We start from the raw sequence: 17096 nt of genomic DNA, 5'->3' as shown, positions 1-17096 counted from the left end.
GTGCTCCTTGGGGAAAAGATTCAGAACCAAGGGCGGGAGGGATGAAGTGTTGGTGGTCCTGATATTAAAATCATGCTCTGTAAGGGGAGAAAGTGATCAATTGACCCTCATCACAATGGAAAACTTTTGTTCTGCAAAAGACGCTGTGAAGGGAGCGAAAAGACAAGCTAGAGAATGATAAAAAATACTTGTGAACCCCTATCTGCAAAGGATTTGCATCTCGACTGTTACATAGAGCACTCTCAAAACTCAGCAGTAGAGAAAACAATCCAGACAGAAAATGGGCCAAAGGCATTATAATAGGCTAAATAATGGCCCCCAAAGGCCGCAGGTTCTAATCTCTGGAATCTGTAAGCGTGAGCTCATTTGAAAATCAAGTCTTTGCAGATGGGATTAAGTTAAAGGAAGTTGAGATGGGGAGTTTATGTTGGATTTTCCAGAGAGCCCTAAATGCGATCACGTGTGTCCTCCCACGAGGAAGTGGAGGCGGTTTCTCTCTCTCTCTCTCTCTCTCTCTCTCTCTCTCACACACACACACACACACACACACACACACACACACACACACACACGGGAAGGCAATGTGAAGATACGGCCCCATGGCCACAGACCAAGGAAACTGGGAGAGACAAAGCATGGATTAACCCTCCTCACTCCCACTGTCTTCCACAAGCACCCACGAGCCGACTGCTGCCTCTGAGACAGTGTTTCTGAGGCTCATGTTTTCCCTTTGCACTTAGTCTCACAAAGAAACCACCTGTGCCTCATTTTGTCATCAGCTTGGTGGGTGCACGTGTGTGAAGGAGGGAAATGGCAGGACACCGGGCAAGCATAACATCTTGTAGAGTTGCATTACTTTTGGCTTCATAGTCCGCCCCTTTCCCCTGAGGACAGTAAAAGGGCGTGTTAGTTCAGATGGACTGTGATCAAGAGATGGAAACGTTTGAGGATAGAAAGGAGAAGACGGGAATGGGAACGTCGAACTCTAAGAGGGACTCTGCTCGCCTGGGGCCGCGTCCTGAGGCCGGGGTCTGGGAGAGGGTGCAGCAGCGGGCTTGCAGAGGAGTGGAAGCTGGGAAGTCCTCCACGCAGCTGCCTCCTGGGAAGGCTGAGCTCCACCAGGATTTACTCCTCCTCAGTGGCTAAAGATTTCCACTTGCAGCTCTCAGATTTTTTCCTACCGCCCAATACGAAGGGAAAATTTGCTGGTTCTGGGAATACGGGGCTTGAAAAACAAGAAGTGCTTTGGAAAATGTGCTGGGATCTGAGTGGCCTGTAATTGATGAGTTCCTTCCTCCACTGTGGTCCAGAGGGCTGAGAAGATGTGACAGAGAATTCTAGCCTCCCTCGGGGAAGACGCCTACTTAAAACCTGACAAAGATGAGTATTCCAGCCTCTGTGATTGTGGGAGACTTCTGGGCTGGCCCTGACATCTGGCCACAGTTTGGGCACCCTGACATTGCTTTCGCTCCACAGCGTTCTTTGCTTCCTAATTCAGCCAGAAAACATTTCCTGGACTCTCAGCTTCTTGGGATGAATCAATACAGTGAGTAGCAGGCAAGGGGTTTTGGTGGTTTAAATTTTACTTACTCAATACCCACCTGGAATGCATAGGGAACTTGGAATGAAGTCCTGCTTACTTCGTGCAACTGGAAATTATCCCGCCTCTAACGCAACAGCATCTCCTGAACAGATTGTGTGATGAGAAATAGACCAGATGATCTCAAGACATCTGAAAATCAGGTTCAGGGCCTTTCCCCCAGGAAGACAGTTAAACGGAGAGGCGAGTCAGGCTGTACACACATGTACCATATATTAAAACCAGTGAAACAGAGCCATTAAAACAAGCCGAGAGCTTGTTGCCACCAAAACACCATTAACCCGAGATCACTTTTCCAGTAACATGATACACCCACTTTTTGCAATAATTACTCCTTAGGAACTGTGAAGAGCTAAGTGGGTATTAGAAGGGCAGGACTCCTCACCCCCACCCCGCAAAATCCCCAAAGCTATGACCCTTCATGGACCTGTTAATACTCTCAGCACTAATTCAGCAATCCTGAATCAGAGAAGAGTCCTAAGCTAGGTATATAGCTTACTAAGAAGTGCTGTTACGATGAAGGGGAGCTATTTATTTATTTAAGTTGTAATCGGGAGCTAGGTAGGCTTTGATGAGGCTCTTTCCTGTGTGTGGAAAGAGAGACTACACTGTTTAAACAATTATTCATGAAGGGGGCACGGGTGGCTCAGTTGTTTAATTGTCTGATTCCTTTTTTAAATTAATTTTCTTTTAAGATTTTATTTATTTATTTGTCAGAGAGAGCAAGAGAGAGAGCACAAGCAGAGGGAGCTGCAGGCAGAGGGAGAAGCTGAGCAGGGAGCCCTATGCAGGGCTCCATCCCAGGACCCTGGGATCATAACCTGAGCCAAAGGCAGACTTAACGGACTGAGCCACCCAGATGCCCCTAATTGTCTGATTCTTAATTTTGGCTCAGGTCACAATCAGGGTCGTGAGGTGGAGCCCTGTGTGGGGCTCCGTGCTCAGCAGGGAGTCTGCTGGAGATTCTCTCTCTCTCTTTCCCTCTCTCCCTCTGCTCCTTCCCCCACCCCCACTGGCGCACAGGCTTTGTCCTTCTCTTAAATAAATAAATCTTGAAAATAAAAAAAAAAAGAATTGCTCATGAAAATTCCAGAAGTGGGTGACCTCATTCATCCCCTGCCTCCTTCCTTATTCATTTTATTTCTTCATTGAACACAGTATCCTGAGCCAGATGCTGGAGATTAAAAAGATGAAAACAAAGACCCCAAACACCCTGCCTTCAGGGAATACACACTCACTAACAGATAGATACGATACAATGTGTTCATTAGAAAACTGAGAGCCTGCCTGTGCTTGAGGTGTGGGGAAGATTTCACTGATGTGGGTCTTGCAGGAAGAAAAGTTTTCATGACCATCCTGATGGGTGGGTAGAAGAGGAGTGGCAGGGATCTGCCAGCAGAGGACAGAGTGGGTGGAAGCAAGAGAAAGGCTGTATACTCTGAGAGCAATAAATAGGAGGGAAAGTGACTGGGAAAATAGGTAGAGGTCAGATCATGGGCTTTTCTGATGGTAGGAATTTGGATCTTGTTTTGTAGGTAATAGGGAGCCACAGAAGGATTTAAAGCAGGAGAGTGGCATGATCGGAATTACATGTTAGAAGGAGCGATCTCCTTGGCATGCCCTGGTGGGGTGGACAACGGGAGATTGCTACGGAAATCCAGGTGAGAGAAATCAAGAGGGTTAAGCTGGCCAGTGACGGTGACCTGGATGGACAAAATTTATCTCGGCAGTGTTTGCAGGGCAGAATCAATGTGCAAAACTCGTGAGGCTTTTGACAGCCTATTGCCAAAACAAAAGGAGGTTAGTCTCCCAGGAAAAGTATTGGAATATGGTCAAAAGAGGGAAAAAGGCCAAAAGGGCTTTTCCAGATACTGCTCCCCTGTGGTAGGGAGAGACAGAAAGCTGGAAGGAAAGGAAGCTAGGAAAGACATCCACCAAGCTAGACTGACATCACGTTGAATTCCTCTTGTGGTTTAGGTCAAGAAATCCATTAGTATATTGTACAAATTCCAGGCAAGATCAAGACTGAAAGCATGCCTTTTTGCATCTTCTATTAAGTTTCTTTCTTTCTTTCTTTTTTTTTTTAAAGATGTTATTTATTTATTTGACAGAGACAGCCAGCGAGAGAGGGAACACAAGCAGGGGGAGTGCGAGAGGAAGAAGCAGGCTCCCAGCAGAAAAGCCTGATGTAGGAGTTCTTTGTAGATCTTTGGATACCAGTCCTTTATCTGTAGTGTCATTTGCAAATATATTCTCCCATTCCGTGGGCTGCCTCTTAGTTTTTCTGACTGTTTCCTTGGCTGTGCAGAAACTTTTAATCTTGATGAAGTCCCATAAATTCATTTTATCTTTTGTTTCTCTTGCCTTTGGGGATGTGTCATGAAAAAGGTTGCTTTGGCCGATGTCGTAGAGGTTGTTGCCTATGTTCTCCTCTAGAATTTTGATGGATTCCTGTCTCACATCGAGGTCTTTCATCCATTTGGAGTTTATTTTTGTGTATGGTGTGAGATAGTGGTCAAGTTTCATTCTCTTGCATGTAGCTGTCCAATTTTCCCAGCACCATTTATTGAAGAGACTGTCTTTTTCCCACCGGATGTTTTTTCCTGCTTTATCAAATATTAGTTGCCCAAAGAGCCGAGGGTCCATTTCTGGGCTCTCTATTCTGTTCCATTGGTCTATGTGTCTGTTTTTGTGCCAGTACCATGCTGTCTTTGTGATCACACGAGAAACAAATAAACAAATCAAAAAATGGGCAGAAGATATGAACAGACACTTTTCCAATGAAGACATACAAATGGCTAACAGACACATGAAAAAATGTTCAAAATCATTAGCCATCAAGGAAATTCAAATCAAAACCACACTGAGATACCACCTTATGCCAGTTAGAATGGCAAAAATAGACAAGGCAAGAAACAACAATTGTTGGAGAGGATGTGGAGAAAGGGGATCCCTCCTACATTGTTGGTGGGAATGCAAGTTGGTACAGCCACTCTGGAAAACAGTGTGGAGGTCCCTTAAAAAGTTAAAAATTGAGCTACCCTATGATCCAGCCATTGCACTACTGGGTATTTACCCCAAAGATACAGACGTAGTGAAGAGAAGGGCCATATGCGCCCCAATGTTCATAGCAGCAATGTCCACAATAGCTAAATCGTGGAAGGAGCCGAGATGCCCTTCAACAGATGACTGGATTAAGAAGTTGTGGTCCATATATACGATGGAATATTACTCAGCTATCAGAAAGAACGAGTTCTCAACATTTGCTACAACATGGACGGCACTGGAGGAGATAATGCTAAGTGAAATAAGTCAAGCAGAGAAAGACAACTATCATATGATTTCTCTCATCTATGGAACATAAGAACTAGGATGATCAGTAGGGGAAGAAAGGGATAAAGAAAGGGGGGGTAATCAGAAGGGGGAATGAAACATGAGAGACTATGGACTATGAGAAACAAACTGAGGACTTCAGAGGGGAGGGGGGTGGGGGAATGGGATAGACCGGTGATGGGTAGTAAAGAGGGCACGTATTGCATGGTGCACTGGGTGTTATACAGAACTAATGAATCATTGAGCCTTACATCGGAAACCGGGGATGTACTGTATGGTGACTAAAATAATATAATAAAAAATCATTAAAAAAAAAAAAAAAAGCCTGATGTAGGGCTTGATCCCAGAACAGCTGGGATCACACCCTGAGCCGAAGGCAGAGCTTAACGACTGCGCCACCCAGGCTCCCCTCTTTTTTTTTTTTAAGACTACTTTGAAAAATGCATTTACTTTCATCTGTATTGAATCAAAATTCACACACAGTGAAATGCATAGATTTTATGTGCACAATTAGTAAGTTGAACTTATCCCATGTACAATATGCAAATGTATACCTCTGGATAACAAATGCTGCAATCAAAATAATATACATTTCCTCAGTCCCTTTCCTGATAATCCCCACCATCCATAGATAACCATTGTTCTCATTTTTATCATTGGATTAGTTTTACCTGTCTTCAAGTTTCACATAAAAGAATCAGATACAGTATTTACTGGGTTTTTTTGTCTGAATGGATATATGACAATTTGTTTCTCTAATTTTCTCTTGATGGATATTAGAGCTGGTTTCAATTTGGGGCTATTATGAATATAACCACTATAAGCATTCTTGTACAAGTTTTTTTGTGGATTTATATTTTCATTAGTTTTGGATAAATATTGCAAGTGGAATTTCTAGATCACGGAGTAGATATGTATATTTAACTGTATGAAGACCTGCCATCTCATTTTTTCAAAATTGTGCCATTTTACACGTCCACTAACAATGTATGATTTTATTTCTAGTACAAAGTAATATCATATTGTGGTTTTAATTTCTATTTCCCTGAGACTAACGATGTTGAGCATTCTTTCACGTGCCTACTGATCACGGACATTCTTTTCTAAAATGTCTGCTGGGAAAATTGGACAGCTACATGCAAAAGAATGAAACTTGACCACTCTCTCACACCATACACAAACTCTAAATGGATGAAAGACCTCGATGTGAGACAGGAATCCATCAAAATCATAGAGGAGAACATAGGCTATAATCTCTTCGACATCGGCCACAGCAACTTCTTTCATGACATGTCTCCAAACGCAAGGGAAACAAAAGCGAAAATGAACTTTTGGGACTTCATCAAGATAAAAAGCTTCTGCATAGCAAAGGAAACAGTCAACAAAACAAACAGGCAACCCACAGAATGGGAGAAGATATTTGCAAATGACACTACAGCTAAAGGGCTGGTATACGAGATCAATAAAGAACTTCTCAAACTCAACACCCAAAAAACAAATAATCAAGTCAAAAAATGGGCAGAAGATATGGACACTTTTCCAATGAAGACATACGAATGGCTAACAGACACATGAAAAAATGTTCAACATCATTAGCCAACAGCGAAATTTGAATCAAAGCCACATTGATACCACCTTATGCCACTCAGAATGACAAAAATTGACAAGGCAAGAAACAACAAATGTTGGAGAGAATGTGGAGAAAGGGGAAACCTCTTACACTGTTGGTGGGAATGCAAGTTGGCACAGCCACTTTGGAAAACAGTATGGAGGTTCCTCAAAAAGTTCAAAATAGAGCTACCCTATGACCCAGCATTTGCACTACTGGGTATTTACCCCAAAGACACAGATGTAGTGAAGAGAAGGTCCATATGCACCCCAATGTTCATAGCAGCATTGTTCACAATAGCCAAACTGTGGAAGGAGCTGAGATGCCCTTCAACAGACAAATGGATAAAGAATATGTGGTCCATATATACAATGGAATATTAACCATCAGAAAGGATGATTACCCAACATTTGCATCAACATGGATGGAACTGGAGGAGATTATGCTAAGTGAAATACGTCAAACAGAGAAAGACAATTATCACATGGTTTCACTTATTTGCAGAACATAAGGAATAGCAGGGAGGACATTAGGAGAAGGAAGGGAAAAATGAAGGAGGTGGAAGACAGAAGGGGAAACGAACCATAAGAGACTATGGACTCCAGGAAACAAACTGAGGGTTTCAGAGGGGAGGGGGGTGGGGGATGGGCTAGCCCAGTGATGGGTATTAAGGAGGGCACGTATTGCATGGAGCACTGGGTGTTATACGCAAACAATGAATCATGGAACACTATATCAAAAACTAATGATGTACTATATGGTGACATAACAATAAAAAAGGTAAAGTGTCTGTTAAAGTGTCTAGCCCATATTTTCAATTTGGTTGTTTGTCCTTTTATTGTTGAGTTGTAGGAGTTGGTTATGTACTCTGAATATAAATCCTCCATTGGATACATGTAATGCAAATACTTTCTCCTAGTCTTTGACTTGACATTTGATTTTCTTGACATCTTTTGAGGAACAGATTTTTAAATTTTTCTGAAATCCAATTGAACAATTTTTCATGGTTAGTGCTTTTTATGTCCTTTCTCAAAAGAGTTTGCCTAACCCAAGGTTGCAAAGATATTCTCCTAAGTTTTCCTCTAGAAGCTTTATAGTTTAAGCTTTTAATTTAGGTTTCTGATCATCTCAATTTTTGTGTAAGGCATGAGGTAGGGCTCAAGCTCATTTTTCCCACATACATACCCACTCCTTCCAACACTGTTTACTGAAAGATTTTCCCCCATTGAATTACTTTGGTGACTTTGTTGAAAATCAAATGGCAGTATACATGTGGGTATATTTCTGAACTTTCTAATATGTTTCATTGATCTATTTATTGTCCTGATGCCAAAATCATATTGTATTGATTATTATAATATTATGGCAAGTCTTTAAAAATCAGGTACTGGAAGTCTTCCACTGTGTTTGTACTTTTCACTGTTGTTTTGACTATTCTAAGTTCTTTTCCATATAAACTTCAGAAATATCAATTTAAACCAAAAAAATCTCTTGGAATTTTGATTGAAATTACAGTGTATCCATAGATCAATTTGACATCTTAGTAACATTGTATATTCACATTCATGTGAAGATTTACTTCACAAAGCATATCTCTCCATTTATTTAGGTCTTCTTAGCAATTCATTATAGGTTTTTTGTGTAGAGGTTTTGCATATCTTTTGCCAAACATGTTCCTAAGTATTTTATGTTTTTCAATACTAGTATAAGTGATCTTGTTTTCCACTTTAATTTCCATTTTTTGTTGCTAGTATAAACAATACAATTGATTTTTGTATGTTGAGCTTATATCCCACCATTTATTTTATTTATTAGTTCTAGTAGGGTTTTTTTTTTAATTCCTTAATATACACAAAACATATACATGTATTTCTGAATTTAATTTGCCAATATTTCATGAGGGAATTTTCTACCAATATTCATGAAGAATATTGGCCAGCAATTTTCTGTTCTTATAACATCCCTATTGGGTTTTGGTATCCAGGTTATGCTGACCTTGTAAAAAATATTGGGAAAGTATTCCCTTCCTTCTCTATTTTCTGAAAGATTTTAAGATTAGTATTATTTCTTCCTGATTTAAAAATTATAACTTTAACTCTTAACAGATATGGCCTATTCAGATTTTCTATTTCTTTCTGAGTTAAGTTTGATAAATGCACCTTTCAAGGACCTTGTCTTTTCTCTAAGTCCTCAAATTTATTGACGTAGTTGTACATAACATTCCCTTATTATCTGTAGGAGCTATAGTTATGTCCCTCTTTTATTCCTGATTTTAGTAATTGGTGTTTTCTCTCTTTTTTTCTTTTCTTTTCTTTTTTTTGGATCAGTCTTGCTAAGAGATAATAATAAATTTTATTTTTTTTTCAAAGAATATACTTTTGGTTTTGCTCATTTTCTCTGCTGTTTGTCTATCTTCTGTTTCATTAATTATCACTCTTATCTTTTTTATTTCTTATCTTATTGAGGTTTTGGACTTAATTTTCTCTCTCTTTTTTTAAATTTTTCTAACTTCTTAAGGTAGAGATTTAGATCATTAGTTTTAAACATTTTTTTCTTTTATTATGTAAGCATTTAAAGCTATACATTCCCTTTAAGCATTGTTTTAGCTGCATCAGATAGATTTTGACATATTGCATTTTCATTAAATTTTAGTTCAAAATATTTTCTAATTTCCCTAGTGATTTATTCTTTAATTTAGGCTTATTTAGAAGTATGATTTTTAAGATTTTATTTATTTATTTGAGAGAGAGAAAGAGTGAGAGAGCACATAAACAAATGGGAGAAGTGGCAGAGGGAGAGGGAGAAGCAGGCTCCCCCCTGAGCAGGGAGCCCGACGTGGAGTTCCATGCCAGGACCCCAGGATTGTGACCTGAGCAGAAGCTTAACTGACTGAGCCACCCGGGTGCCCCTAGAAGTGTGATTTTTAATTTCTGAACATTTAAGGGATTTTTTATATCTTAGTATTATTGATTTCTAATTTAATTCTATTTAGTCAGAGAACATACTTTGTGAGGTGTGTTGGTTTTTTTAAAATTTATTGGGACTTATTATTTTTTTTTAATAATGATTTTTTTATTATGTTAGTCACCATACAGTACATCCCCGGTTTCCGATGTAAGGCTCGATGGTTCATTAGTTGTGTATAACACCCAGTGCACCATGCAATACGTGCCCTCCTTACTACCCATCACCGGCCTATCCCATTCCCCCACCCCCCTCCCCTCTGAGGCCCTCAGTTTGTTTCTCAGAGTCCATAGTCTCTCATGTTTCATTCCCCCTTCAGATTACCCCCCCTTTCTTTATCCCTTTCTTCCCCTACTGATCATCCTAGTTCTTATGTTCCATAGATGAGAGAAATCATATGATAGTTGTCTTTCTCTGCTTGACTTATTTCACTTAGCATTATCTCCTCCAGTGCCGTCCATGTTGTAGCAAATGTTGAGAACTCGTTCTTTCTGATAGCTGAGTAATATTCCATCGTATATATGGACCACAACTTCTTAATCCAGTCATCTGTTGAAGGGCATCTCGGCTCCTTCCACGATTTAGCTATTGTGGACATTGCTGCTATGAACATTGGGGTGCATATGGCCCTTCTCTTTACTACATCTGTATCTTTGGGGTAAACACCCAGTAGTGCAATGGCTGGATCATAGGGTAGCTCAATTTTTAACTTTTTAAGGGACCTCCACACTGTTTTCCAGAGTGGCTGTACCAACTTGCATTCCCACCAACAATGTAGGAGGGATCCCCTTTCTCCACATCCTCCCCAACAATTGTTGTTTCTTGCCTTGTCTATTTTTGCCATTCTAACTGGCGTAAGGTGGTATCTCAGTGTGGTTTTGATTTGAATTTCCTTGATGGCTAATGATTTTGAACATTTTTTCATGTGTCTGTTAGCCATTTGTATGTCTTCATTGGAAAAGTGTCTGTTCATATCTTCTGCCCATTTTTTGATTTGTTTATTTGTTTCTCATATATTGAGTTTGAGAAGTTCTTTGTAGATCTTGGATACCAGTCCTTTATCTGTAGTGTCATTTGCAAATATATTCTCCCATTCCGTGGGCTGCCTCTTAGTTTTTCTGACTGTTTCCTTGGCTGTGCAGAAACTTTTAATCTTGATGAAGTCCCATAAATTCATTTTATCTTTTGTTTCTCTTGCCTTTGGGGATGTATCATGAAAAAGGTTGCTTTGGCCGATGTTGTAGAGGTTGCTGCCTATGTTCTCCTCTAGAATTTTGATGGATTCCTGTCTCACATCGAGGTCTTTCATCCATTTGGAGTTTATCTTTGTGTATGGTGTGAGAGAGTGGTCAAGTTTCATTCTTTTGCATGTAGCTGTCCAATTTTTATTGGGACTTATTTTTATGACCTAAAACTTGGTCTGAATTAGAGAAACTCCCATGTTTATGTTCAGAAACAATATATTCTGAAGTTTGGAGTGTATTAGCCTGTGAATGTCAGTTGATGGATCTGTTCTATTTACATAGTGGCTTCTATATCTTTACTGATTTTCTGTCTACTTGTTCTATCAAATATTTAGAGAAGGGTGCTAAAATCTGGATTTTTTGTCTCTTTTTTCTTTTTTAGTTCTGTTAGTTTTTGCTTTACGTGTATTAAAACCTAAGTGGTGGTGTGTTTTTTCATCAAGAGACACAGAATGGGGGTGCCTGAGCATCCAGCTTCCAATTTTGGCTCAGGTCATGATCTCAGGGTGCTGAGATCGAGCCCCATCAGGTTCTGTGCTCAGTGGGGAGTCTGCTTGAGATTCTCCTTCTCCCTCTCCCTCTGCCCACTGCTCATGCTCACTCTCTTTTTCTTTCAAAAGAAAGAAAGAAAGAAAGAAAGAAAGAAAGAAAGAAAGAAAGAAAGAAAGAAAGAAAGAAAAAGAAATCTTAAGGGAAAAAGAGGCACAGAATGTCTGATTGTGTCCCTTTTTATGTTAGTAGCTATTGATGCTCAGTTCCTAGATCCATTAACTTTTTGGAAGTTACATAAAGGTGATCTTTAAATTCTATCAATTATTTTTCATTTAGTAGTTTCTTCTCAGCTATTATTTTTTATATAGTTATACCATTTGTATAAATGTTTCATTCTTTCCGTCTATTAATCAATTTTCAAAGTAACGAATTGTTTGAAATCATCCTTCTAAGGTGACTACTTAGGGTTTTTCTAAAAATATCATTATAAATACATGGATTCAGACAGATTTGATGGATTTTTTATCCACTGCAACTATTGTCCTTACTGACACTCATACTGTAACATTGTTGGCTTGTGGAAGACTCTTCATTCAAATTGGCTCCTGAATCTTGTTTACATGACCTTGATAGTTTTTGGTAACTTCATCTTTAATTGATGTGACAAGATGTTTCAGACTCATCTTGTACATTTCTCACCCAAGACTTGGTGTTGGCCATTTCTCTAAAAAGCCCCCATGTTTTTCTTTTAAAGTGGGAAATGATATTTCAATACCATGATCTGGGTGCTAGGGATGACCTTTTGATTTGGTCGCTGTTTCTAGGTCTAACTGTTTCTTTTTTGTTTTGTTTTGTTTTGAAGATTTTATTTTTAAGTAATCTCTGCACCTAACATGGGGCTCAAAATTACAACCCCAAGGTGAAGAGTTGCATGCTCTACTGACTGAGCCAGCCAGGCAGCCCCTTGATCTGTTTCTTAAATAGACTTTTAAACAATCCTCTAGTTTTAGCCACACCTTTATCCCCACTTCCAAAAGTAGCTACTACAACTGAACCCCAAGGGTTTTTCTGGAATTATGTAGCCGTCTCCACTTCATTCAGCGTTACATTCAGGCTTTTCATGTCTGTTATGTCTTTTGCCACTCATCCATCAGTTTTCCAGTTTCAAAAATATTATTGCTTTTGTCTCCCAGCCTGTTAGTCCACTCTTGTAGGTTTATGCCAAGAAAAGACAAAATAGCTTTATTCTTATTTCACTAGGATTTGGGGAGGAAGTAAAAGAGGGTACAGAGATCCAAGCTACCATTTTTAGTTCTGAAAGTCTCTCCTTTACCGTTGCATTCCTGGTCCAAGCATAAGCTTTGTTACTCCTTGGTAAATCTTTATAAACGAGACCTACCCTCTCACAAGCCTCGCTTGTGACAAGATAGGTCAGTCCAGGACACATTGGGACAAGTTGTTCTGAGACATTTTTCACTTCAGTCCCTGACTTTGCCTTGCTTATTCCTGGCAATCACCTCATCATTTAGGTTTTAGATCCTAAACTTGTGTTCCCCTGAGGACTCCTAGTTTCAACACGTGTCTAGTTGATCTGGGCTTTCTGATTCAGTCAGGGTTGGAGAGTCCTTTCTTGCTTAATAACCTTGCTAGTGACTGTCTGGTCACCAAATCTTGGCCCACAGCTGATTCCCAAGTGATGCCACTGGTCAGCTGTAAGTTGCAACAGAAAGCCTTATGGAGAGCACGCCCTGAGTATACTGCCTTTTAAGGCGCTTAGGCCTTCTCAAACAGGAAAACACTTTAGGAAAGACCATTCTGATCTGTCTGTGAAGCATGGAATGTCATCAGCTCAGATCTCCTTTTGGCTTGATGGAATCTGAGCTTTCCTCCCCACCCTAAAGTCCAGGGAGGAGATTTTTTTTTTTTGCCAGAATTATTATTTATTTCAAAACTTTTTATATTCTGAGAAGGTGGGGGGAGACACTTAATTGTTTGTTTTGGAAGATATTTTGCTTTGCCCCAGGTTATTTCTCATCTTCCAAATAATTTGTGGGATGAGTGGATTACCTGTTTCTCTTGTGAAAGGCAAAAGGGAAAGAGAAAAATAACTCATAATTCTCTGGAGAAACAACATGGAATTAAAAATGGAAAAAGAGCCACCAGTTATACATTCCATTTACCTCCAGCAAACACTGTGTAGGGGACGCCTTGACCACAGAATCCACAATGCCAGAAACGAATGCCGACTCCTTTTTTCAAATATGACATATTTTCCACGGAATTTGATTCTGATCTCTGCTATGACTGCCTGTGGCCACTCAGTTACTGGAAACCTACAATGCCAGCTCTTTGCTAAGTGGCTTTGGCAAGACCTTTCCTAGCATTTAATCTCAGTAAGAAGGCTCCAGAGACTTTATTAGCTGTATAAAGAATTATAGAGATATTAGTCTAAGTTGGATGAAGCCCAGAGCAGCTGTACCGCTCTTTAAGTGCAGGAAAATTTCTCAGAGATATATTGTGCTAAGAGAAGAGTATCCTGGGATTTAACCATAAATTATGTGAATAATGAACATAAGTATTCCTAAATTTTACAAAATAGCTGTATTCCTGAAAGTTGTTGTGTTAAATCAAATGTTTCATATCCAATCCTACTTCCCCATTTAATACCTTAAAATTTCAGAATTGTTTTATCTCCATTGATGATTGAATGTCAATGTCATACTGTTATCTTTCAGTCCCTCTATTCTCCAAGTTTCTCTGACAAGTATTTGAACATAAAAAATGTAAATATACTATGATAGCTATGTAGTTAGAGGAGAGTTTGTTAAATATTTTGGCAAAGTGAATATTCACTCAGTATTTTGGTTTTTATATAATGACCGGAGTTAAGTCTTGGCTTCATCCAAAATGTACAAATGGGGGAGGGGTAACTTGCCAAAACAAAGCTTGCCATTTTTATTTGTTTAGTTTACAAACTTTGATGGTTCCAAAATGTCAATTTTCTAATCTGTCAGTAACAAAGTTCCCACATGTCTACCATAAAAGGAGGAAAATAAGGGGAATAAATATTTTAGAAGGCTAAATGCATTCAATTTAAAAGATTATGCTTCAAATTCCTGAGATTATGACCTTCTTTCTTTATTGAGGCTTAAATGCCCTCTTAGGTCTGAAATTGTGGTGGTTTGTATAGGTGGTTTTTCAAAGATGTCTGAAATTGTGGTGGTTTGTATAGGTGGTTTTTCAAAGATGTCCTTATATGACAAATATTAAAAGTAGGCACTGTACATATAACAGTCTCCCAATTTGGGGGGGAAACTATCTGGTCAGTGAAATTCCAAAGTGTGCAATCCACTGGCTTGCTTAACTTTCTGAAATGTATTTTCCTGTAATTAATATGTACGGTCATGAGCTGGTGATAACGCTTTGGCTGGCATACTTTATCAAATGAGATAAATATGCTCTTCCTTTTAAAATCCTATATGAATCATATTTTACTGTTGAAATGGTACAGTCTATATATTTTCCATGAATCATTAAATATCATCCCTCTCATCTTCCTCTAACTCTCGATTTATTCCAATGCTTGATTAGCCGATATCAGTACTTTTCAAAATAAATTTTGTACAGCACTAGTTTCTTGTATCATAGTTTTTCATGCTATATAACGGATTACCAGAATCCTAGCAGCTTTAAACAACAAACATTTAGATCTCTACTTCTGGAATGATATCTTGAAGAGCTCTGCAGTCTCCAGCAAAACAAGCATAACTAGTGAAAATTATTCTTAAAATCCAATATTTAAGGCCTCGGGAAGTTGTCCTTAGGATATAACAAATAAAGAAATATTTATTCAAGAAAATCCAGTAAAACTTGGTAAGAACAGTGAGAGTCTGTAGCATTTGAACAATTTCAAATGTACCATTTGACCCAGCAGTTCTACTCATGCATATATTCCCAAGAGAAATAAAAACGTATGTTCACACACAAAAACTTGTGCATGAATGTTCATAGCAGCATTATTTATTTATTTATTTATTTTAAAGATTTTATTTATTTATTTGACAGAGACAGCCAGCGAGAGAGGGAACACAAGCAGGGGGAGTGGGAGAGTAAGAAGCAGGCTCATAGCAGAGGAGCCCGATGTGGGACTCGATCCTGGTACGCTGGGATCACGCCCTGAGCCGAAGGCAGACGCTTAACTGCTGTGCCACCCAGGCGCCCCAAATAGCAGCATTATTTATAGCAGCCAAAAGGTAGAAACACCCAAACATCCATCAACCGATGAATGGATAACCAAATGCAGTAAATCTATACAGTGGAATATTATTCAGCAATTTTAAAATGTTAGGTACTCATCCATGTCATAACATGAATAAACCTTGAAAATATTATGCTAAGTAAAAAGCCAGTCATGAGAGACCACATATTATATTGTTCCATTGATGTGAGACATCTAGAATGGGCAAATTTGTAGAGACAGAAAGTAGATTAGTGGTTGCCTAGGGCTGGGGGAATGGGAGAACGATGACTGACTCCTAAAGATGTGAAGTTTCTTATGGGGACAGTCAACATACTATAAAATTCATTGCAGTGATGGTTTCACAATGCTTGAATAAAAACTATTGAATTAAACACTCTAAGTAGGTGAATTGTAGGATATGTGGCTTGGTATAGCAATAAAGTTGTTACCAAAAAACCTATAAAACCTTACACATTATCTCATATTTTCTGTGGATCGGGAGCCTGGGCAGGTCTTAACTGGATACGCTGTTTAGGATCTCACAAAGCTGCAGGGAAGGTGTTGGGCAGGGCTGGGATCTTATCGGAGGTTGGGATCCTCATCCTGATTGTTGGCAGCACTGAGTTCCTTGTAACTGTAGGACTGAAGTCCTCAGGTTTTACAGACTACCTGCCATTTACTGCACATGGCCCCCTCTGTAACATAACAGTTTGCTTCTTCGAGGCCATTCATTAGTTTTTGTGATTTTGAACAATCGATCTAGCCTATATATCCCACATTCTTCATTTGAAGATGGTAATAATAATAATAATAATGATAATAATATCTGCTCATTGGGGTTGTTGTAAAGATCAGATAAGGTAGTACATGTGCGTCTGGTTCTTTCATATCCAGTCAATAAATCTTAGCTAATACTATTAATAATAGCGTATTATATATTACACTATTAATAGGATATTAATAGATGTTGTATAAAGAGTTCTATCTAAAAAAAGTTTGAAGAGTCCAACTTCTAGAATGATGTATTAAAGATCTATAAAAACCTACTCCTCCATAAAGCAATGAGAACACTGAAAAATTGCCAAAATCAACTTTTTTATAACTCTGGATGTTAAAGATTTGCAACAGTCTGAAGAGCTTAAAAAAAAAAAAAAGACGGCTGAATCTCAGTAAAAAGAGTGAACTGTGTAGCACTTTAACTTGCCTTATCCCATTCCCTTCTCCTCAGCTCCATGGCAGCCCTGAAAACCAACAACCTCACAATGATGGTATCCATGAATCAGCAGGCTAGCAACCACTGAAGGGGAAAATGGGTTTGGGCTCCCCTTAAAGCCCCATTCCCAGAGCATTGCACTATTTGACCTGACTGGAAGTTCCCTGGAAACACCGGATTGCAGGGCTTGTCTTTATTTAATCTGACTCAGAGTTTGCTCAGTGTGAACAGCCTTTTCCCTAGGGCATTTGCTGAAAACAATTAGTGGCAATTGCTTCACATCACAGTTGGCTTTGGCAGCACTAACAGCTGGGGCAAACAAATAGCTGACCAAAAATTGTGAAAAGAAAAGCTGGGAAATGAAATTTTCACAGGGGCTTTGAAAAGCTCTGACACATTCC

Source organism: Ursus americanus, chromosome 13 (assembly GCF_024610735.1).
Source record: "Ursus americanus isolate L20-20 chromosome 13, mUrsAme1.1.p, whole genome shotgun sequence".
NCBI classification, from domain to species: domain Eukaryota; kingdom Metazoa; phylum Chordata; class Mammalia; order Carnivora; family Ursidae; genus Ursus; species Ursus americanus.
The sequence above is the reverse complement of the archived record's forward strand: the minus strand, read 5'-3'. Positions refer to the sequence as shown.